This window comes from Phalacrocorax carbo, chromosome 16, assembly GCF_963921805.1.
Source record: "Phalacrocorax carbo chromosome 16, bPhaCar2.1, whole genome shotgun sequence".
Lineage (NCBI taxonomy): Eukaryota > Metazoa > Chordata > Aves > Suliformes > Phalacrocoracidae > Phalacrocorax > Phalacrocorax carbo.
This window is the reverse complement of record NC_087528.1, coordinates 8,073,962-8,098,218: the sequence shown is the minus strand read 5'-3', so window position 1 is coordinate 8,098,218 and position 24,257 is coordinate 8,073,962. Positions and strand designations below refer to the sequence as shown.

At 54.7% G+C, this 24,257-nt stretch overlaps 1 long non-coding RNA gene across 1 annotated transcript in view; it reads left to right on the top strand.

Moving 5' to 3' along the window:
• Nucleotides 1-22,462, top strand: part of LOC135315929 (uncharacterized) — a 57,981-nt gene extending 35,519 nt beyond the window's left edge. Inside the window, exon 3 of the long non-coding RNA XR_010375418.1 lies at nucleotides 21,498-22,462. This is a non-coding gene — a long non-coding RNA (uncharacterized LOC135315929). The remainder of the gene's footprint in view (nucleotides 1-21,497) is intronic.
• The last annotated feature ends 1,795 nt before the right edge of the window (nucleotides 22,463-24,257 follow it).

The window sequence follows — 24,257 nt, the reverse complement described above, 5'->3', positions numbered from 1 at the left end:
GGGGGGGAGAGCTGTTCCTTCGCTGCCAGGCCCCTTCAGTGCCACCACAGGGAGCTTTATCCCACCTAGCAAGAGGAGCAGGATGGGAGGGAAGGAGCCATCGCTTCCCAGTGAGTGGAGCAGAGTATTTCCCAGGTTTCTCCCGGCGTGCTGGCGAGTGGCTTGCAGAGCTCTCCTGCTCTACCTGCTGTGCCATGAAGGCAGGATTGGTGGTGGTTTACAGGCTCCATTTCAAAAATCACTGATCTGATTTGAGTGAATGCTGTGAGCATCCCACACATCCCAGCAGGGCGGCTCGCTGGGTGCACTACCTCCCCGGCTGCATCATCTCTGCTAGCAATCATGGGCGATGCTCATATTTCCGCGAGTTATGCCTCTGGAGGGGACAAGATCTGTTCAGGTGATGGGAAGACACTTTGTGGACGGCTGTGCACATTGTGAGCAACCCCAGCACGTGGGGGCTCCTCTCCTGCCTCTCCAGATGTTGCACTGAGTTTTATGAGAAGCGATGGTTTCGGCTGAGCCGATTTATTTATTTACCCAAGGGGACTGGCGAGGGACAAAACATTTTGACTCCTGGGGTAGTTGGTGTGATGCTCAGAAGGGTTTGCTGGTTTTTCCACCCCTGGCAAGGAGGAAGGGCTGGTGTGGGGCGCGGGGGGTGCCTGCTGCAGGCGTGGGTGGGCACCGTGGGGCGAGCGCCGTGCCGGCGGGATGGGAGCGCGGCCTGCGCTGCAGGTACGGACATGCAGATGTGCGGTTGGGCGAGGGAGGCGTGCAGATGTTCCTGGAATTCCCGAGCCGGATACGAAGCGGTGAACAGGATGCGTCGGGGGGAGCTTGCCAAGAGCTTGACATAATGAGAGGATCGTTTTCTGCCCTTCTAGTGGCTGTGCGAGGCTGCGGTGATCTCTGGTGCGCTCGGGGTGTGCTGGGTCTGGGAAGATGTTGCAGGCGTCGCTGCAAGTTGCAGGGTGCACCCTGAGCCCTGGGCAGCAACCGGTCCTGCAGCTCAGTCCCCGGCCAGGTGCCTGGCACTGCTCGCAGGCGTTGCACCAGGCTGGTTCCCCTCCCCAGCCCAGCCATCTCTCCACACCTCCGCTCTCTTATTCATGTGCAGCCTCTCCTCTTGGTTTTCAAACTGTTTTTTTTTTTTTCAGGAAAATAAGCTGCAGCCATGCAAACAAGTTGACCAGACAAGCAGGTTGCCTTAATGCAGAGCACCTCTTCTCTTCCCCTTCCTACAGTTCCTAAATCACAGCAGGGAACGTTGTGAGCCGGGGCTGGGGCTGCCTCGCAGTGGGGAGGGGGTATGTGAGCATGTGCATGCCTGCCTGCGCGTGTTTCCGATGGTTTCTGCTCGGGTTGTCTGCGCTGTCGAGGCGTGTGACTGACTGCAGGCAGGCAGCTGGGTCCCTGGAGGTGACGTTCTGCCTCTGTATCATCCTTGCTCATGTAGGGCCAGGACCAAATTAACTAGGGGGCATAGACCTTCGGAAAGCAAAGCGCAGCAAAATGGAAATCTCACAGACAGGAAGAATCTGCTCTGCTTCACTCCTGGGTGTTGCTCCTGTGCACAGTGTGGCTTGCGTGGACCACTCTGCAAGCCCAGAGTATGGGTACAGGGCTTCAGAAATGTGTTCAGCCAAAGCCTGCGCTCGGGACAGTTTTCCTTAGTACCTCAGGGAGCACACTCGAGGTCCCTGCCAAGAATTCAACATCTGCACAATTGATACTTGGCAGGAAATCTTAAAATGCATGCATGTTCCCTGAGGTGAGGAGGGAAAGTGCCTGGATCTGCAGATCTGTCTCCGCTCTGTCCCCAGGCCAGGAAGGAGCAAGACCAAAATCTGTAAGCTTGAGGGGCATGCGATGGTGTGGGGTCCCAGGGTGATTTGGCTTTCGGGTGTCCTTCTGCCTTATGGGCTGGAGTTTTCTTCTAAATTTCAAGTGGTGATGGTGTATTCCAGTGTCTGAAGGGTGGCAAATCATGCTGAACATCACCAGCTCAGGGCACAGGAGACCCTTTGCTCGAGCAGTGATAGCAAGAAGCCTTTGACTTGGCGAGAAAACCTGGACGCATTAACAGGTCTTGCTGCATCAGCTGATCCATGGTAGCCTGCTGCAGGGTCCCGACCCGAGCCCTCGGAGGGTCCCCGGGCCGGGCTGCGGCGCTCTCTGTCTGCTGTACCCCAGCACAGGGCTGCTGCGTGGTAGGTAGGATCAGGTGGTGCAGGGGAACTGTGTTGCCTGCCATCACTCTTCTGCATGCAAATGGGGGCAAGAAAAGCCAGCCTGGCTCTCAGGCCATGTAACCTGGAGTAGGGACTAATTGCGGTGGCATCTCGATCTCCTTGTGCAGATTTGCCATACACGATGGCTGGGTGACCCCCGGGGTGCCATGGGACGCCTGCAGCGAGAACAGGCTCTCCCCAGCAGCTGCAGCGCCTTTAAGACCCCCTGTGCTCTGACCATGAGGCTGTCGGCCAAAACACGCTCCTGGCTGTTGCAAACCAGATGTTTAAAGACCACAAAGCTGTCCCCTCTGTCCAGTGCAGAAGGTCTTCCTTCCCAGATCATTAGTTCCCAAGACTTCAAATGAAAAAAGCATCTTGGTCTGTTGTTATTTTGGCCTTAAAAAAGCCTCCGGCCCAAGCGCAGCTGGTAAATGCCCTCCATTTGCAGGAGGCGATTTTGTTCCTCAGTTGATCCCACGCGGGACCCGGGACAACCGCCCCGTTCCTGCTCCTGGCCACGTGCTGGCCCTGGGTGGCAGGTGGGTTTTCTGCCGCCGTCAGCTGGAGATCTCTGGGGCGATAATCCTCCCTGAAACAAAAATAAAGAGCAGAACCGGTTGGACAGAAAGTGCAGCGGTGGAGGGGGAGCGCAGAGGGCACCCGGGGCGTGCACGGAGCCGGCGTCGCCCTTGGGCGAACTCTAACGAAGTAGCAGGGAGGCACTGCAGCATCTAATTAATAGGTTAATATTATTATTGCTCTCATGCATGGGATGAGCTGAAGCTGTTTGCTTTAGGAGAGCTCTCCTGGCCTGCCCGTGGGAGTTAGGGTAAAACAAGTCCATTGCGCTGGCAGTGCTTCCCCTGGCGACGAGCGTGGCTGTGAGCTGCGGAGGGGCGAGCTGGTGGCCCTGCAGCCTTCCCGGGTCGAGGGCAGATGCTCTGAAGTTGACCGCCTCCCTTGCCACAGTTTCCCCATCTGTGTGATATGGACAGTGATGCTGCTGCTTTGTCAAGCAGTGAGAGGAGCTGGAGTTTTATCCCTTGCCCAAGTGAAAACCTGGGGAGTTCAGTGACCGTGGAGAAAGGTGAAGGAAAAAAAAAAAAAGCCTGGATTGAATGTTTTGGAAGGAAAGAAACCCGTGGGTGAGAGAGAAGGATTTTTGTTGTACCACCTCTTAAAGCATGACAGCTGCTGGGCCAGTATTCAGTTATTTCTGAAAGACCACCACTGAGTGACAGCTCAGGGAGCCTCAGCCTGCTCGTCTGCATCCCATCCTGAGCCGAAGGTGTGGAGGGTGAAATTATCCCGACACGTGTTCTCCACTCGCGGGGTGGAGGCAAGAGCAGACTCTTCACCATGCTCTCCCCGGTGTGGAGATGGATGCTGCTGCAGGGTTTCCACGCTCCTTGCGCCGCTCGCGTGAGCAAAGGCTGCAGTACGGCATGGTGGCCCCAGCTGCTGCAGCCCAGGGTGACCCATGTGCCAGGATAAACAGAGGCAAACGACTTGCAGGGTCTGATGATGACTTTTCCAGCAGTAATTAACTGGGACACAGTAAAAGCCTGTGGGCTTTTGCCATTTCTGGGCTGTACAGCCGTTTCCACGCTCTCTCCCTCGCCCTGGCTGGTGGTACCCCCCTTGCCGACCTGATGTAAGGACATTTCAGCACATCGGTGGTGGTTGCTTGTTATCGCTGTGGCTGCAGGAGGCACAATTGCTTTCATTTCCCCAAGTCCGTCCCTCCTGGAGCCTGTGGATGTGGGTAGCTCAGTCCCGAAGAGGATGAGAAAACACAGAGGAGCTGCTTCAATTGTGAAGCCACAGCTCCCCAAACAGGGGGTCCCCCTGTCCCCAGGGCACCCTGCCTGCCATGGGGTGTCAGAAGTGTTTGGTCTGTTCCCCCTTCCCTGGAGAGGTGGGAGTGAAGGGACACTGTCGTCTTTGTCCACCCTCTTGGGCTCAAGAGGAGATGTGAGCAGGGCATCGAACCATCCAGGAAAAATCCTCTTCCCCTTGACCAAACCACAGGGAACTCACCGGACTCGTGACTTGGATGGAGCAACAGGGCTTGTGGGTTTTCCTTATTTCCCTCTCGCTTGCCTTTCCAGCGTCTGTCTGTCCTGCCTGGTTTGTATTTTGGGTAAACCCCAAGAACACTGAGTTTACTTTGAGAAATGTCCCCCTGGGCGGACCCCGCTGGAGAAGGATGGTGGCTGGGAGGGAACTGTGCCTCCCCTGTTCAGAGGGCTTGTTTGAAGGTTTCTGCGGTCTGCATGAAGGCTGCCCACAAGGACCCGAGGATGTTTGGTGTCAGGTCATCTGGCTGCTTATTTAGGGACCACCAGCGAGTTGCCGAGCGCCTCAGGAATTGGGCTGTGGCCATCCTTTGATATCGCAAAGGCAAATATTGAGAAACCCTTTTGGGTGGGGGGAGCTGGGCTGGGCGTTTCTCGGGTGCTGGTAGCCACCGCGTGCAGGCTGCAGCTGGGGCGAAACGCTTGATGTATTTCAGTGGGGTGGCACATAAAAGGTATGGAGAAGTCATTAAACTGGGGACCTGGAGCCCCTGGCTGGCTTTGGGAGACCACCAGAGCTCTGTGGAGTGTTTGGTGTCTGGACAGAGCAGCATGTATTCCTCCTCCCTTCATCTTTAAATACCACCCCGCAGATTTCAAGGAAAAAATAAATGCACTTAAAATGGCATCATTTTGTGGTGCCTTGAGGACTATTTATATTTTTATTGCTCCCACAATTTTTATATAATAGCCTTTTTCATGAAAACATCAGTGTGTATATGTGTGTAATTAATCCATGCATCATCTTCAGAAAACAATTTTATAGCTGGATTTAGGGCAGTGGCACACGGTGCTTGGGATCCTGGCTGCCATCGGGCCCTTTACTGCAGTATCCCGTGCCAGCTCCGGACTGGTCTCGAGCTTTTCACCCCATTCAGAGCTAATTTGAGCTCCTGTTTTCCAGGCTGCGGTGGAGTCTGTAAGCTTGGTTGGGTGAGTTATTCTCTCCTGGAGAAGTCCCACAATGTCACATGAAAATACATTTCTCAAGGGTCAAATCAGTTAAATGTCCAGAAAACTGGTACATGGAGTGAACCAGACTGACTTCAAGCAAACCACGTTTTTGTCTGTAGGTTTTAAGGACAGAAGGTGGCTTTTGGTATTGCCTACTCTGGCCCCTTCTGTAGCACAGTGCTGGGGCTGAGCCCGGCAGCTCCGCTCGCTGCTGGCAGACTCACCTTTCTCATTCCCTGTGGAAAATGAACCAAATCTCTCAACTTCCGACTGAAATGTAAGATGTGAGATAAGTGTTTACTGGAAGGCTCCTGTTGCCAAATAGCCTGGAGACCCTTTTCTTCCTTCTCCTCCGAACAAGACCGTCAAGCTGTTAACCGCATCTCTGTGAGATGCAGTACTTAGCACGTCCTGGTCTGACATGAGACTTTTACCTTTATCACAATAATAACTACCTTGAGCAACGTACAAACCACTGGCTTGTATCAACCGTCTTCTAGCAGCTGCCGTACCTCCTCCTCCTGGTGTTTGCTGGGGGCAGCTGATGTTTCTGGGTACTGCACCAGGATCTCGGGAGAAAAGGAAATAATGCAGTGGCTTCTCTGAGACGAACCAGCTTGTCAGGACCTCGGTTCTGCAAAACGCTGAAGCGTGGCCCTCACTGGATCAGCACCTTGAGCCCCACCAGCAGTCCCATTTATTGTTTCGGTGCTGTTCTTCCCCTCATTCCTGCATCCGTCCAGCCGCGCCGGTGGCTCGGGCCAGGCAGAGGGGACCCTGCGCGAGCTCCAGCTGCTCACCTTCCATGAAGACCCACCCAGAGACACGGTGGCTCTTGTGGTGGGCATATCTTCGCTCCTGGCTACACACCGTCCCTCATAGCTTCACTGCAAAGCTGATGACAATTCACTGACACCGTGTGCGTGGGAGAGGCGAGGGGGGATGCAACGCTGCTGCAGGGTGAGGTGGGCAGAGCTGTGAGCCTGGCTGCTGCTGTTTAATATCTGTGGTCTAAGTGCAAATGGAGCAGGCTTCAGCTTCAGTATGTTTGTCTTGGAGATTAAATCTGGAGAGCCTCCGGTCTCCAAGTCCATGCCGGGAAGAGAGGGGCAAGGAGGAGGGGAGCCGAGCCCTGCGGGTGCACACACCTTTTTAACCCTCCAAAAGCTGCCATCTGGCTTGAAAATGAAGGGTTAGAGGGCAAGCGCAGGTAGAGGGAGAAAGGGTGGGGAAGCATGGGTCTTTGAAATAGCTTTGAAAAGATTGGCACAGCCTGAATTCTTGCACCTGCTTGTGAAGTTTTTGCGGGCAGGAATCTTGCTCTTTTTGCAAGATGAAGCATTCCTGTGGGGGCCAGTCAGTGATGCTGAAGCCAGGAACATTTGTCCTGCAAGTGCAGACATGGAACAACTGCCCCTCGTGCATGGCCAGTGTGTGTGAGACCTCAGTCCTGGGTGTCACATGGGTCTTGGGCACCTTATGGCTCTTTTCTGCAGCTCTCTTTCTGCCCATCCAGAGGGCTGGGCCCCTCTCTGCTTGCTTTGCAGCATCCCAGCCCCTTGCTGTGCTGGCTGCCCAGCATCACTTGCTCCCACTCTGGCAGGTATAAGTGGCATGGGGGCTTCTCCAGCTGCATGTCCCAGACCCCTGGGTGGCTGTGGCTAAGAGCATCTTGGGCTGTAGAACACCATCCTCATCCTCCTCTGACCAAGCCTTGTGCCTGGGGTGAGCAAGGAAACCCTGCACGGTGCTCGGGGTTGCCTTTAAGGCTGATGCATGGGGCAGGCAGGAGGGAGGGAAAGCATCTCCCCCGGGATCCATTGCAGTAATGTCCCCAAACACTTCATCTCATGTACGGTGCGTACTACAAGTGTTCCTACAGTGCTCAGGGCTGTTTTTGCAGTGCTGTTTATATAAGAGATCGTGCATGGTGCCTACATGCTTCTGGCACTTATAAACCCAGGTAGGCTGTGTTTATCCTGGGGATTGGCCCCAGTTGCAGTCATCTGGGGCTCAGCCAGCAGTGCAGCTAGACTGATATATATATATTATTTAAAAAAGCTTTAGTTGTCGAGAGGCCAAGCCTGCTTGCTGCACTGATGAAAAACATGGCTTCGAGCAGTTTTACCCAGTCTGAACTGGTGGAGCTGTGCCAGTGGGCAGGCAGGAGCTGGGGGACGCACCCGCTCCTCTGCGGGGTGCAAGAGCATCTCCTCACTGAGATGCTTTAAGGAGCCTTGAATGGCTGGAGGCTGGAGCTAGTGGGTCTCCCCCTTGTCATAGGGGCTGGTGAAGGGGTGCAGGCAGGGGTAGGTTTCCAGTTTCCCCCCCTTGCTTTTGTTGCTTGAAGTCCCATACATTGCAATGTGTTTTTTGGCTGCTCTTAATGGGTAGTGGGGTGGGGATCTGTCTCCCAAATGACTGCCTGGTCCAGGTCTGGAACTGGGGACAATCTGCAGAAGAAAGACCATAAAGGTGGTAAAAAGCTGGAAAACCACAGGGACTGTCCTCCACGTGACTCATTTCATCGAGCCCTTCCCTGCCCTCAGGAACCCAATGTATGGGACCAGCTAGCTGGGTTGCACGTGGACCACCATCAGTAAAAGATGCATTTTCATCTGTCCTCCCTGGCCACATATCCAAAGGTCTCCAGCTCCTCTGAGCATCCTCCTGGATACTGGGTCAGCCTATCCTCTGGCTTCTGCCTCCAACCTGGGAGGGAAAACCCAGTGGGCTCAGGACTTGGCAGCTGGCTGGCTCTACTCCTCCAGCCCTTGGCTGGGCAGAGTCCTCTTATTTGATCTAAAAGGAAAAATTTAATTAAATGCGATGTAGATCTCATCCACTGGGAATTCTCCTCATGGGCACCATGCCCTGGATCATGCCCAAGGCAACAAAGGGAGCTGAGGGGGAGGAGGAGGGTGGTGGGAGGAAGGCTGGGCAGTGCTGGGTTCCTCTTGCCTGCCTCCGGTGCTGGCCAGGTTTCACTCCTCGCCTGCCCTAAGGATGGGGCTGAGATGAAGCTGCTCTGCCCTTGGGTTCCCTTTCCAAACCTTGGCTTGGGGGCTTCAACTGTAAAGCTGCACCCAGGGGGAAGGGGGTGACCTCATGGGTGCGAGAGGTCCACCGGCATCCTGCACCGGGCTGTCAGGGAGACGTTTGCTCGTGGTGGTCCTGGCTCCCCCGGGGGAGCGGTGCTCTGGGTCACGCCTAGGGGAACACGAGCTCCGTGCTGGCCTGTTCTCGTGGCATATTTAGTGCTGCTCTGGTTTTCCAAGGTGTTTAGAAGAGGGTGGTTATGTGCTGGGGAGCGAGCCACCTCTGAAAGCTCAACGCCGTTAGTTTTCTATATTATAAACAGAAGCACGTGTTCGTATTCCATAATGAGGTGAATTCAAGGATGTTTCAACATGTATATAAATTCAAAGCATCTCTTGCAAACTTTCCAGGTGCCTTGGTTTTACTCAGCTGCCTCAGATGTTCAGGTCTCATCGCCCCTATGTGTGATGCCACGGGGTTTGTCATCATGATGCATGGGATGAGGATCACTTCTTTGCTGTCGGATGAGTGATTGGGTTTCTTGGATCACTGGCAATATTTTGTTTCTGAGGAAAGAGGATGAAGTTTAAAATAACATAGAAGTGGGTGTAGCTTTGAAAAAAATCAGTACTTTGTGCCTGCGATCCTTCCATTATCACATGAAAATATCTTTCTTGGAAATTTTCTTTGCTGCAGACTTGCTTTTGTTGTCTGAGTGCTGGGAACTGGGAACAGAGACCTGAAAGGTGTCTGCAAGGGGGGAGACCTGCCTCTGGGGACAAGCAGGGCTGGACTGTGACCTGCTCGGGATGGAGGGATGGAGGTTGTGGCAGCATCCAGAAGGGATGCAGCTGCACCCAACTTTCTTCTTCCTCAGAGCAAGATGATGATGCTGGGGACCAGGTCTCGTTGCTGGGAGCTGGAGAGGCCCTAACCTGGGCTGCATGTGGCAGGACCCCTTCGAGCCGCAGAGCGTGCAGCCTTCCCGCAGGAAACACCCCAGCTCCGGCGGGGAGAGCCTATTAAAAGGGAATAGGCCAATCAATAAATCAAGGCACCTGAAAAATGAAACCAAGAAGTTAGGAGAGGAGGTTTTTTCTTCTTTTTTTTTTTTTCTTTTCTCAATTAAAGCAAACAAAAATCAAATTGCAGGAGGTGGCTGTCGCAGCGTGCTGCGGAGGTCTGAGCTCAGTGCCTGGCGCGGTCGCTGAATGCAGGCACGGCTGTGTGTGGTTAAATTAGCTCTGTAAATTACAGCTACGTGGAAGTGTTGAAAAGGGATCAGCTATCCCCTGGCTCAGGAGGGGAGAGGGCTGGGGGGTGCCCCACGATTGCTGGGGCAATCATCCATTTTTTCTGGAAGGTGGATTTTTCTCTGAAAATCTGCCTCTACACGGCTCTTATGCTGGACATCAATAAGGGGAAGAAGATGCTTGTGAGGCTGGGTAGATTGAGCTGAAGGGCATTATCCCAGAGGTCAGCGCAGCATTGCTGCTGTTTGCTGTCAGGGTTTGGGTGACAAACACTTGGGTGCGTCTCTGTCCTGAGCAAACCCTATTTGGCTCTGGGGTGCTTTCGGATTCTTTAACGGGGCACACGAAACTCACTGCCTTTACACCTCAGCTAGCAGGTTTTGGGGATCAAACATCAGGATGCTGTTCGAGGGGTGGTAGCACTGCTCTGGTTGCATTTAATATTGTGTCTGGAAATCGCTGCCTTTTGGCTTTCCCCTCCCTGTTTTGCCCCAGGGCATGTTGAAAATGCCAGGCTGATCTTGTCCCAATGATCAGAGCAGGCGTTTACCACTCTGCTGCAATCCGTGCCTGAAATTGAGTAGCAGAGTACCTGGAATAACTGGGAAAGACACAGAAATTGTACATAATCAGTGTCTGCCCTGTAGCTGAGGGCAAGCTGGGGCGGGCTGAGCGTGCCCTGGCAGCACGAGCTCCACCGCGGCGGCACTGCCGACGTCCTCTGTCCGCAGGCACCGCAGAAACGGCTGCTTTGCCCTGTAAAAACCCGGAGGTTTGAGACATTTTCCAGGTGCACATCTCATTGAGCCCTCCCCAAGCCTTTCGCCCGTGGACGGCACCGCAGGGCCGGTCGGACGAGGCGTCGCGCCGAGGAACAAGGAGCTTTTCACTTGGATGCTTTTTTTCCTGACCTACATTTTTATATTCCTGCATCAGGTTTAGGTTCCAACCAATTGGAATTTCTCAGCCAGCAACAGTTTCAAAAAATTCCTGACTAATTCTAGGAAACGCTTGGCTGAAAGTACATTTCTGCGTGCCCTCTGCCGAGGTCACCCAAACGGCTGGCCCAGCCAGCGGGTGCTGTTTGCTTTCCTTCATGCTGGGAACGGTCCCGAGGGACTTTCAGGGGTCACCAAACCCTCACCTTGAACCTTCCCCATCCCAGGACTGAATTTTGGAGCCCTCCTGCCTGGCACGGCAGTGCAGAAACCCGACGTTGTCTCTCTGCCGAGGGTCAGCGGGAAGGCGTTGCTGCAGCATCGAGGTACCCACGACAAACACGACACAGTGTCCCCGGGCAATGCCAAGCCCAAATAGCCCCAAATGTGGCCACACGTGGCTAAGTTTCACTTGCAGAATGATCGGCACTGGGTTTGTGTTAGCAGGGGCATAACTTTTTTGAAGTCCACTAAAATGATATTTAAAATTTTGCTTTTCCCCCAGAACGTTTCCCACTTTCAACAAATTTGAATTAAAACAAAGATCTTTTTCTAACACTTTTTCCCTTTCACTTGAAGCCTGGCAGGACAGGAGACTGGTTTTCATTTCTGTATCTCTGTTTGCCACCAGTTGTAGCCTGAGGTCGGCAGGTGGCGAGGAGTGCCCGGGGCGGTGATGGGGCAGTGAGGGGGGAGGCAGGGCTCTGCCCCGATGCCTCTCGGACGAGGATGGTTTTTGAGTTGTGTGTTTGTTTGAAGGGGGGTTATTTTGCTCTTTTGGTTGCATGTCCTTGGGTTGGACCGTACCAGCTGTGAGGCTTAGTGGGGACTTTTTAATTTCATTTAAAAGGAAGTTACTTAAACTTAGTAATTTAAAAAAATCCCCAATTTTTACACCTTACCATTTGAAAACAAAAGACCAGTGTGCCTATAGTTCAGACTTCTGCCTTGATTTATGCACATAAAGCATTTTTGTTGTTGCTCTCCTGTTTCAAGCATCCAGAAGGGACAAACAGTCCAACGTCACTCCTCTCCAAAGGCCAAATTTCGGGTGAGGGCAGTTGCTGAAACTTCCCACTCTGTCTCAGCAATAAGCCCTAATCCTGACCCAGGGGCCCATCTCACTGCAGGTGAGAGGTAATTTTACCTCTTGATCCGGTGTTGAAGTCCATTGTGAGAATTAAACACTGTTTTGCTGTGCTAATTTACTGCCGCAGATTGTATAATTATCTTTTATAGGGATGGGTGTGTTCCGGGCTTTCCTGTTGTACAGCAGAGACGGCTGTGCCTGTGTCTGCGTGTGAGAGATGTTCTGGCATACCTGGCTTCTGCTCTGGGTTTGCTCTGTGATTTTAGGCAATTAACTGGGGATTATATTCTGTTACATATCCCCATCTGTAGCTCAGGGGTGCCGGGGCTCGATGGAGCCGGGCATGCTGTGGATGTGGTGCTGTGGGAAGAGGAGCGGTGGCTGGGCTGATGTTTGGTGGCTCCCGTGGGAAGGCATCTGGACTTGAGGGCTGTGGAAGCATGTCTGTGGCCACAGAGCTGCCCTAAAGTGGCAAAGGGTTAACCTGGCTCGGTGAGCTGGGTGCAGTGGATCAGCTCTGGGAGTGAAAGCTGGACTTAGCCCAGGATTTTTGGGAGAGGGATGACTGGAGCCATCTCCCATTAGGGACTGGACTCTTTAACAGAGAGACCCTGCAAACAAAATTGGTTTTCCATGGCTGCTAGAGCCAAATGGGTGAGGAGCACCTTTGCAGCCGTGGTGCTGGGCGGTGACGGGATGTGGCTTGTCCCACCAGAGCCTGTCCCCAAGCTCCCGCGTCACCTCAGCAGAGACGAGAGACGTGCCCTGAAGCTACCACCCTGCAGGTGTCCCTGGAGGCTCCCTGAGAATTGCGGCTTTTGCATCCCCCCCGGTCCTGGGGCCTCCCCAGTTTCTCCCTTCAAGAGCAGCAAACCCCAGTGTGTTGCGGGGCTCGGCATCGTGCTGGGCTACGTGCTGCTGAGAGCGATGGCACTTGGACGAGGAGGTTCCCGCGCTCGGAAGGCGGCAGCTGGATCGTGCCAGGGCAAGTTTCGCTGCTCTTGGATGAGTCCCCGCCAGCGTCTCTGGTACAAGCCAGTTGTTTCCATTGCACTGGGAGAGTGATGCTGGTGCCGATGAGCCTCACCCTGACCGGCTGGGATCAGTGGACAGGGAGGTTTCTCCCCTCCCTCGGGGATATCGGTTCCTTTGCGCTAAGAAGATAAAGATCATAAAGCTGTGGTTTGAACCTGGCTACACAGCCAGCGTGAGAGCGCTAATGGCTCTGTGGCGGGCAGGGTCTGGCCTGCCGCGGCCTGGGGGAGCATCCTCCCTTTGCTCGGCTTGCGCTGGGCGGCTGCGGTCCCGCTCTCCCCGCCTGGCTCTGCCTTGGCACACTCTGCTGGCATTTCATATCCTCATTTTCTCATGCAGAAGGAAGGAGGGGAACTGGGGGAGAAGGGGTGCGCAGAGAATTAATCAGCTTAGGGTCAGAACAGGAAAAAACACTGCTTAAATTGGTAATCCCCAGGGATAGAAATCAGCTCAAAGCTGCAAAATAAATGTGCAGCCGGATGGTTTTTCCTCCCTCCCTCCCCTCCCTGGCGAGGCGGGTGTCAGAGGGCAGGGGCTGGCAGCAGGGATCCTGTCTCCAGCAAGGGCAGAACTCCAATGTGGGGCTTTTGCACCTTTGTCTGCGTTCATTCCCTGATTCAAAGCTTTCCAGAAAACACCTTGACCCAGATGTGAGGACTTTGAACATCCCCAGGCAATGGGGAGCAGAGCTCGTCCTCAGGATGGGACCCTGTGGCTTTCATGGCCGAACACATCACCTCCCTGGGGCTAAATGAGGAGGTTTTGCAGTGCTTTTCCCATCCTGTGAGCCCATGCATCGCTGCACCAGGACAGGAGCGGAGAGAGGTGTGTGAGAGTAAAGATCTACACCCCTGTAATCCCCTTTATCCTGGGAATCCATCCCTGCTGGCCTCTGCTTGGATGCAGGAGGTGCCACAGAGCAGCCTGGGGGGATGCTGGCAGCGCTGTGGGGTCGACAGGCTCTGCAACCCCTGCCTCGAGAGCTGGGGTGTTCAGGCCTGTCTAGCACGAACACAGGATGCAGAGCACCAGGAAGGGCTTGGGCAGGTCACAGGGGATGGCTCAGCAGCCACAAGCTGCCTTGGAAATGGGGGGTCTAATCCTGGGGTTAATGCACCTGGGCCAGTTTTGCAGTGCTGTCATGTCCCACCCAGCATACCCAGGAGCTCCTCTGCCCTCCTCTACTCCCGCTGCAGCAGGCAGTGGGTGGAGGTCTTGCTCCGTGGAGACCCCAGGGTGCTCAAGAGGAGCCCAAATGCAGGGTCTGAGCATGCCCTGCTCTTTCTTTCTGGGATTAAACACCTCAAAATATGCAGAGATATTGTGCTGGTGGAGAGCAAAGGCTGCTTGGTGCCCTTTGTGTGGTGCGGCACTGGCATCTGTGGCTCTTTCAGTGTGACAGACCAGGGGATGGGAAGATGGAGCCTGGGGGATGGAAAGGATGTGCTCAGGGAAGTCTGGAGAGCACCTCTGCTGTGGTAGTGGGTTGTTGCAGGAGGGCGAGAGCTCCTGGCCCCTCTCCTCAGGCTCCACTAGTCTGCGATTCTTGGCAGATCTGCCTGTCCTCTGCCTGCAAAGCCAAGCACAGCCTTGCCCGGCAGTTTTCAAAGTTCTTGCATTGGGTGAGGAAGTGGGGAGCCAGCCGAGGTGGCTGATTACACCTGTAGCCTGCAACAGGGAAGAGCTTGATGTGGGATTAAGCGACATCCTAAGGCGTTTACAGGTTAAGGCTGAATTAGTCTGGTCCTAATAAAGGAGGATTTAGCTGGTGGGGGAATGGCACTGGGTGTGCATGGGGCTGCTCGGGGCTGCGGGAGGCCCTTGTGTCTGTGCTGGAGATTGTCCTGTGGTTGGTCAGGACAGGGCCTCTGTAGTTGGGGCATCCCTTTTCCTAGGAAGACTCCAGGATTTGCTCTCTCTCTTGGTGAGGAGACAAGGGGGAAAAGCCATCCGGCTCATTTGGAAGTACCCAGGGATCAGATGGATCATCAGGGGCTCCCACTGATGGCAGGAACCACGGGTAGCTTGCTCGGCTCCCATTTGCCCACAGTGGGGGACTGCTGGAGTTCCAGCAGGAGAAGCAAAAATGCTGGGAGGTAAACAAAGTTCATGCTCAGGGAACATCGTTTCACTGCTTAGGCCCATCAATCAATCTGTCAGAGGGTTATCACTTTGGGGATGCTTTTAATAAAGGAGCCAGAACCGTCATTGGGTGCCAGAGCCTACCCGAAACCTGCCTGCAGCCTCTCCCGGGAGCCCGTGCTGTCCAAGCCCTGACAGCGTTCTCTGCTTATCACCTTGTTGCAAAAATGAAGGAGAATGGGACTTTCTTCATTCTTTCATCTACCTGTCAGTCTCAATGTGACACATTGCTTTAAAGGAAGAGAGGCCTTTTCTTGCGGGGAAGGAGGGAGAAAAATTGCTAGAAAGGGCCAGAGAAGGAGGCAGCCTCGTCCCACACGCAGAACAGGTTGGAGTATGTGAGCAAGGAGAAAGTGATCACAATCGTTTCTGTTGGAGGGTTTAAAAGTTGTATTTTTAGTCTCACTCATTCTAGGGTGAATGCCTGTGTGTAGGTCTCAGTGGGTTGATCAGGGCTGGTATTTGAGGAGGAAACCTGCACCTGGTGCCGGGAGCGATGTTTTGGGATGCAGCAGGTGCTGTCCCACATCCCAGTGGGCTGTGCCGCTGCCAGCGCTCACCCACGGGGCACCTCCATCCCTGGCTGGCAAACAGCAGCAGCTCTCCCGGACCCTCATGCTCCGGGATGCAGCCGGGGTGCCTTGGCGATTGCAGCCATTCCCTTTCATTTCTCTGATGGAGAGCAGGAGGCTGCCGCGGTGCTGGGGGCAGACGTGTGGCCCTCTCTGCAAATTCTACCTGCTGCATCTCAACCTTGCGAGTTTTTCTAGGGTGTTGCATCTTAGAGTGATCTCTTGACAAATACCCTTTGCTATCTTTGGGTTAAGTAGCCAGGATTGAGGGGGTAGTCTCATACAGTCTGACCCCTCGATGGTCCAGCACTGAGCATCTCCGCTCACCCCTTGGGGCTCAGCGAGTGTGTGGACGTGCGTTTGATTAAAGGGACCGTCTCTCCATGACTCACAGTGGTTTGCATCGTGGCAGGTCGGTGACTCACGGCAGCTCCGCCGCGAAGCTGACAGCACCTGTCTGGGCCGTGGTTATTTATTAACACGTTACCAGAAAGGGCGGCATGGGAACAAAACACTTGCTTCGCTTCCTCTAGCTGAAGGAGTTTTAATGACATCTCTTCTGAGGCTGTCTGGGATTTTGGCAAGGCTTTTCGTATCGCATGCTTAGGTTAGTAAACGAAGATAATCTCTTTGGACTGAAGCTCCGGGAATTAGGTTGGCTTTTGCAACAGAGTCTGGTGGTTTAAGAAGGCTCATTTGCGTTGCAGCAGTGCCCAACTGTTACACCGAGCCTGGGGGCTCCTTTGTAGCCAGTTTAAAGCCATGTTGATTGAGATGCCGCTCCAAAGACATGTCCGAGGAGGCAGGACAAGGGAGATGGGGAGAAGCCGTTTGCTGGAGAGCATAAGGCTGGGCAGAGCTGGGGGCTGGGGACAGGCTGCCCACCCTCCCTCCCACCCTGCCGCCTTTTCCTCTGGATCGCTCAGATTCCTTATGGGAATGATTCCCGAGTGTGGTTTTCACACAGCTCCAGATGCTGAATTCTCATTGTATGTTCATTCGTGGGCTGGGAACAGCGTGGGACGAGGTCACACGGGCTGGTGACTGCCAGGCTGCTTTCCTCCACCGGCTGAGGATCACCGTGGGACCCTGGCCTGGGATGCAGTGCATGTGCTGAGATGTGGCCAGCTTGGCTCCTCGCTGGAGGATGGTGCTCGTGGGTTACCTCCATGCCTGCCCACCTACCCGGGGGCAGGGGTGCCTGGTGGTCTGTGGCCAGAGCGCATCACTTCCACCAGATGGAGCTGTGAGATGCCATCGGGGGCTGTGGGGTCCCCAGGGCCAGCCTGAGCCCCCCGTGGAGCCCACTGGCCACCCTGCCACTGTGTGGGAGCAGATAGCTGGAGGCAGCAGCTTCATATGGGGGGTGCCGGGTGTCCTGCCATGTGCCACGCCAGGATGCAGCACATCTCACAACGCTGGTGATGGAGCAGGCAGCATGGCAAGAATTTTTTCCCCAGGGATCCCAGGGTCCGACCCCAGATCGCGTCCTGGGGTTGTCACCTCCGCCGTGCCATGGCAGTGGAGCTGGAGGGACCCTGATGGAGTGCGTGCCTGTGGCGTGCTGCTGGGAGTCATTCTGCAGCGGTGCGGATCCAGCACCCCCAGGCAGCGGCTGTGCTGGGAAGGTCGCATCCTGCCAGGGTGCAGGGAGGGAGCGGGGGAGGCACGCTGCAACGGCCCAGTCTCGTCTGCAGAGTGGGCTCTGGGCAGACCCTGCTGTGTTTCAGGCACAGCCTACGCATGGGTTAGTTAACAGTGCTGTCAAGGTCGGTCTTCTGCTGAAAATAACTGTTGGCCTGTGGATATGAGATGGTGCACTGCATGGGGTTCTGCCTGCTGCAGAGCAGGGCTGGCTTGGCAGAGCCAGCAGGAAGGAGGAGAGGAGGAACGAGCTGTGAGGAGCCTCCCGTGAGACGGGACACGTGCAAACAAGCACAGCAATGGACGGGGTCCTCTTGGCAGCACTGGGGTCACGCCCTGCTCTGACCTGCCCGGGGGGCTGCTTGCATGGCAGGGGACAGTGGCAGCAGGAGTGACTTTGCAGGAGGTCTGGCTGTCCCCTGTGCAGGAGGCTGCCCAGGCTTGGGAGGACACTGCGTGTTGGCGGGCGTGGGCTGTGACTCAACAGGTCCATTTCATCTCTCAGATCTTTTGCTTTTCTTTTTTCTTTAATCCACTTGCCTCATTGACTTTATTTTACAATCCATTGCTGGGTTCACTGAAGAGCACTTTGGTCATTAAGCACGTTGGGGCATGTGAATAAACCTGCATCTCTAAACTGTAAATCACCTTAAAGCCGGTATCAAATCACTGGCTGGGATGCGAAGGGTATGGCCCGACCCCGTGTCCCTCCCGCTGCCCCTCACCTCTGTGTGTTGGAGGTTTGGAAGGGGCAAGGCCAACCAGTGTGTGCAGGTCTGAAGCCCTATCCCTTTGCAGGTCCTTTAATGTGTGGAGCTCCCCATTCCCTTCCCCAGACCTGGACACGTCAGGGCTTCCCTTTCCCTTTGCAGGGGTTTTGGGACAGGCTGAACCCTGCCTGGGTGTGCGTGCAGGGCCAACACCATGAGGCGCTAACGCGGCTCTGCTGGGACCAGCTCCTGCAAACAGGCTTTAGATCTCTAGCTGCATTTTTCTGAATCTAGCCCTTTGGATGGGAAGTGCTTCGACAGTAAAAGTGGAATTGGGGCATGTCTGAGCAGGGTGAGGGGTCTGAGGGAGGGACACCCGCGAGAGGGAGCAGCAGGGAGGTATGAGTGCTGAGCGAGCCATAACGTGAGCACTGCCAGAATCGTTTCCCTGCCTGTTGGTTTCCTTTCCTGTTTGGCTTTGCTGCCCACGCAGTTTGTGCTCAAGCTGCCTGTAGACGCGATGCTCCCGTTCTCCGTAGCCAAAAGTCCCGTTTCTATTCCTGCGCTTTGCTCTGCTCCTTGCAAGCACATGTTTGAGGGGATGGGGCAGGAGGCAGATCCCCATCTCCAAATGCACAGATGATCATCATTTATGCTGCAAACTCAGTGCCTCCTCCTCTGTTTGCTCTGGACGGAGGTACTCTTCTTCCTGGGCTGCTGCTGAGCATAGAAACAGCTTGTGCCCTTGTTCCAGCGCCTGATGTATCCCCCGTGCTCTCCCGGAGTGTTGCGGTGGGCTTGCGGAGAGGAGAACAACAACAGCGTGGAGGCTGGTGTCCAGGAGGAGCGTTAGGCACCAGTGGCCTCAGGGCTCATGGTGTGTGGCCTGGCTGTGCTGCTGCTGCTGCTCGTCCTCCCAGGGCCAGAGCGGTCCAGGGCGCAGGGAAGCAGATGATGCCTCACTGGGGAGCGTGAGGTTTGTGGGAGGCAACTGGCTCAGGGAAAAAATAAATTGCACCTGGGATATTACCCTGTAGGTTTAGTGCTGGTGGATGTGCAGATGGTGGGGAAGGAGGGAGGTTTGTCCTGAGTGGGGTTTGTTCAGATCACCAAGGTCTGGGGAGGATGGTCCTTCATCGGGGGCATCTCTGGGACAAAATAAAGTGCTCTATTGTACGGCATATGGTTAAACTGTGGCACCCGCATGGCACTGAACCTGCCTGGGCTCCATTTCCCTGCCTGATGGGTGACAACAAACAATGTACCTAACCCACGCAGTAGGACATGCTAACGTCCTGATGTGGGCAGGACATCCTGCAGCAGCCACCTAGGCTGGATGCATCGCCCACATTTCTCGGTGCTCCCATCCTTGCAGCTGCAGCAAGCGTGGCTGCGTGGCGGTTCCTGCACCGGTGGGGTGCTCCTGGGGTGCTCCGGCTGCCTCCCGGCCCGCGGAGGGACTGTGCTGGCCGAAAGGCTTCGCCGGGGTGGAGTGCATCAGGAAGCGCCTTTGATCTCTGGGCACTAACACATTTTCAAATGAGCCGCAGAAATGACTGCCCTCCTCCCTCACCAGGGAGGGGAGATAACACATCAGAGCCTGCGCGCATAGCTGCGATATCGCTCCTTTATGGAGCTTTGATTGCTACCAACCATGCAGCTCACTCAAGGGAACTTCAAAAGCAGCGCAGTGGACCTGCAACACCCTGTGGAAAGAGTCCCAAGCCAGGCTTTCTGCAGGCACATGTACGTGTGTGGCTACGCCCAGGGCTTGTTGACGAGGCTTTTTGCCCCGTCACATCTTCACACCAGTGGCAGGTAGTTTTTGGTAGACCTTCAGAGCCCACTCAGGTGGATGTGAAGTTGGATGTGGTGGGGTTGGACCCTCTGGACCTTCTTGCTTGGTGTGTACTGGTGGGTGCTGGGTGCCTCTGGGGTGCAACCACCGATGCGTTAGCTCTCTGTCCTGTCCTAGTCCCCACTGTGCAGTGGTCCCCAGAGGCTGGGTGTTTGGGGTTAGTGCCTTGCAGAGCCTGGCCTAGGCAAGGAGATGCTCAGAGCGGGAGAGAGCATTTGCAGCTGCTCTCAGCGCAATTGCCAGCAGCGTGGGAGTTAACAGGCAAAGTTGGGGGAAAGAGGAGGAAAAGGGTTCGGACCTCCTCCACTCCCCCCTGCCGTCCCCCTTGGCTGCTGCGATTTCATTGAGGCTGTGTATTGGCCTCCGGAGGATGGAGCTGGGTAACACCACAACATAAACAGAACATCTGGAAGCTCTTAAAGGGTTTTATTTTTTAACACATTTACAAGAGCCAGGGATACTTGCGCACAGCGTTTTGCAAACTCAGAGACGCTGCGCTCTTTCTTTCCCAAAAAGCCCAAAGCTGATTGTCAGGCTTTTCCCTGGGGAAGGGGCACTGGGGCTGGTTTATACTTTCACACCGTATTGCTGAGGGTGTGATATCTTGGCCAGGAGGTGCCAATCTTGCTTGCATATTCCTTGCAAGGTCCAAAGCAAACAGATGATAAGTGTTGCACGATAAATGAATATAAACCTCTACCCTTCTTTCTGTGTGCCCCTAGTTAATGCTGGAGCAGGATGGGGAGTCGGGCAGGGTTTGATTGGGAGAAAAGCTGTTTAATGATCTTATGGAGTGAATAGGGTGAGAATCAAAGAGGAAAGCAAATTATTAATCTCCCCAAATGGGCCAAGAGCTTGTCTGAGCCAAATAGGAGCTAGTTGTGCCATGCTTAACGGTGGAGTTTGGATCCTGCAGTACATTGCAGCTCATTCAAGAGCTTGTAGGTAGGGAGCCCACGGACAGAGAGGGATAAATGAGATCCATTCTCACTTTGCTGTCCCACTGTGTTTTCCTCTCCCTGACTCCTTCCAAACATCTGTGGCAGCTTGGGAGAAGGAGCCCCTTTCTGCCAGCTCCTCTAGGGCAGCCCAGGAGAGCAGTGGGGGCAGGGGGATGGGCATGGGGTTCTGCCACCTCCCTGGTAGATAAGAGGGGGCACAGCTCAGGCAGAACTACCCGAGCTGCCTGTCCCTCCGATGGGCAGCACTCCTCCCCGTGCAATCCTCGGTGCTAGCATGGTGGTCGCCCCGCGTCCTGCCCAGCGCTGGGATGTTTAATCAGTGACTTACACGTCCCTCGGACCGTGTAACGCAGCCCACATACACACAGGCAAGACGAGCTGCTTTCCCTTCCTCTGCATTCCCAGATGCTGTTGTTTTGTCTGCTGCATGGAAATGGCCATTTGATTTTCTTCCATCAGCCCCTGGCTATGTCTCTTATCCACCCTCGCGCTATCCTGCACCCTGATCTGATGTCTCCTGATCCCGTGGGAGCTTGGCCTTGGGCTGCTGATGCTTTTGGGCTCTCTGGAGTGATGTGGCTGAGTAACGCTGGTTTTCTCATGGATGTTGTCAGCACATCCTCTGCTCTCACCATCTGAATGGCAGTGCCAGCGGCTCAGCTGTCACTGCGAGTTGCTGTGGATGGAGACCTCTTCCCAGCCTGCTTGGACATGGACTGTCCGGCCACAATGAGTTTCCACCCTCCCCAGGGCTTGAGAAGGGCTCCAGCCTCCTAAGTATGGGGGCTGTGGCACTGCTGAGCGTAGGGTGAGCTTGAAGGTGCTGGTGCCAAAGGTGCTTTTAGAGGAGCAGCTTTTAGGGCTGCTGGTGCCCCTCCTCTTTTACACATTGCTCCAAATGTATAATTCGGTGACAATTTGCTTCATCGCAGCCAGCTGCCTACCAGCCTGGACCTTCTGTTAATGCCATGTTTTTCCTTTGCAGGGTCTGTGGTGAAGGCTCGGGTTGCCGGGACCTGAGAGGAGACAGCCAAGGCACTGCAGCACTGATTGTGGCCAAAACACCCAGGAGTACCCCCCCAAGCACAGGCGCTTCAGCTGCAAGCACAGAGACAGGGACAGCAGGGACCAGCAGCTTGCCCTGAGCTCACCAGGGAGCGATGGAGCATCAGGGGCTGCGGCGAGCTCCTTCACCCAATGCCCACTGCCGAAAACAGCTTCCCCACCAGCTGTCCCCTGTACACTTGCTGGGCTCCACGTTCCCGGCCCAGCGAGGGGGGTTTCCTCTGGCACTGACCTCGCTCTCGACTCCCACGCGGAGCCGAAAGGACTTAATTAGCTGCTCTCCGCTGGGCTTTGGAAATTATCCTCTTGGCTGGGAAGCGCTAGTGATGGATGGCGAAGTGCTCTTGGGTCAAACAGTAGCTTGATGCTTTTCCCTGTGAAGGACCAAGTGCTTCCCTGGTTCCATTGAGCCAGCTGAGGAATTTTTTCTTTGTTTTACCTCTCTGCTCTTCTTTTTGATGCCTTCCGGGGTCTCGGGCTTTTCATGAGGATGGCTGGACCCAGTGCGCGGCACATGGTGTTCACAAAGTGCTGATGCCTGCAGTAGGAGCTGGAGGGGTGAAAGCCTTCGGAGGAGCCATGGAGTGGAAGCAGAGTCGGCGATTGCTGTGCTCTGGGGATTAAAACTGTTTGGCAGAGCCTTGTCTTGTGCCAGGAGTGTTGGGTGGCCTCGGGGGGGTCCTTCTGCCCGTGGGCAGCTGAGCACCCTCGGCTCTGTCACACCCCACACGGATCCCAGCCCAGGTGGGGCTGGGGAGCGGGCGCAGGAGCGGGGGGATGCCAAACCGCAGTGAGGGGAACATCAAGACGGGGGGAAAATGTCACCCTCAGAAACAATTAAACTTCTTAATAAAACCCATTGCCTCTGTGAGTGCTCGATGTTCTTTTCCGTTTGCCTTGGCTCAGCCACACTTACATCATGGCCCTATCGCGGGGCTGCTGAGGGGATGCGTTGGATCGTACAGGAAACCGGCGCTTTGGCAAACTTCGCTGCCCTAACGAAGCCAGGCCAAGAGTTTAATGCCTTTGCTTTGCAGAAAAATTCTCCCCTGTCCTTTCCCCCTTCCCTTTCTGCAACCCTTAACCATCACCGCCCAACTGCATGGCCAGGCGAGCTGCCCCTAGCATGGCTCCTGCTCCAAAAGCAACTGAAATGCAAATTATTTCCCCTTAAATCTTGTTGTTTCATGTCCCTGGACTGTGTGTTCCTTCCCACCCTGTAGACTTGATGCAAAGCACCGGAAGGTGCTGTGTGGAAATACAACATAAAAAGGATATTTATGTAATGGAAATATCCTTTTATTACATTTTAAAAAGATTTAGACCATTAAAAAAAAAAAAAAAGGTGTCCTTTCATCTAGAAAGCACAGTAGCCTCTTGAGCATGGATTCAATATAACTGTTTGGTGTGCAGCCACGGTGACACAATGTCAAACTCACTGGTGTAACTGAAAGGACCTCTGCATAGCCCTGACTTCATTTCTCTGCACGGTGAGTCCCTTCACTGGGACAAACTCGCAGAAACTTAGTCTGAAACACAGAGTTTTGGGTCCTCTCCTTTGAAACCCATTACTCAGCTCAGAAGCACCTCGGGGAGTTGAAGAACCATGTTATGCCCCTGGACAAAACTATGAGACAGAAATACATGAAACTTCACTGAATTTTTGGTTTGGTAATGATGGGTTTTGGGAGACCCTAACAAAAGCCAATGACAAGCTCATTCGCATCCATTAAATGACCCCGGAGCTGCAGGTGAGCAGCCGGCGGCTTAGGCTGGTACCTGCATGCCAGTGCAGCCCTGACGGTGTGCGTGGACGCCCTGGAGCGTGGGACGGAGGTGATGGTCTGCCCTGCACCGCTGCTCATTTCAAGGTAGGTCTGAAGCAGAGGGTGACTCTGTTCTTCCTTTTCTCTGGGTGGGAAGTGGATCCTGCAGGTGCCAGAGGAGATTCGGATGTGGTTACCATGCCGTGGCAGTGCCATACATGGCGCCTTTGCTCTTCTCTGCACAGTGGACCCTTAGGAAGCTAACCAGCACCAGCACAGGGGTAAGGCTGGTGTTACTGAGCATCATGAGCTCCCCTGGACTCGCCCCTGATAGCTCCTCCTGGGTCTGAGAGCTGTGGTGAAGCCCAGGCCGTGCCCCAGACGGCAGCAGCACATAGGAGCAGTCTGCAGGCAAATTATAGGGTTCCCATCCATGAGTCAAACCTGGATTTCCTCATTGTCTCAGCGTGCTGAGGAGCCATGGTGTACCTTTCCTGCTGAAAATACAGACTATGGCCATGGGGAGACACCTCAAGTGATGGTCCCATGGTTCCCCCGCACCGCCAGGAGTGTGTAAGAAGCAATGCTGGCTGACACAGTGCTGCCACATACCGTATTCCCTGTGTCCGTCCTTAGCACAGGCCAAACGCCGTTCTCTGTTCTCAGCTATGTGTGTGAATCACCGCAATGTCCATATAGGAGAGCTGAGGTGTAAGGAGGCTGAATTCCCACAGGGAAGGTAGAGGCTTTGGATCACTCACACCGGCCACCCCTGGTGCACACCAGCAATGCCACGGCCACACTGTAGCATCCCTTTTTAAATCAATTCCCTGCCTGGGAGCTGCTTCTCCGTTAATCCCAGCCTGCACAGGCCTGCTGATGGGTGCCAATGCTGCCTGCCCTCTGGCCCCGCG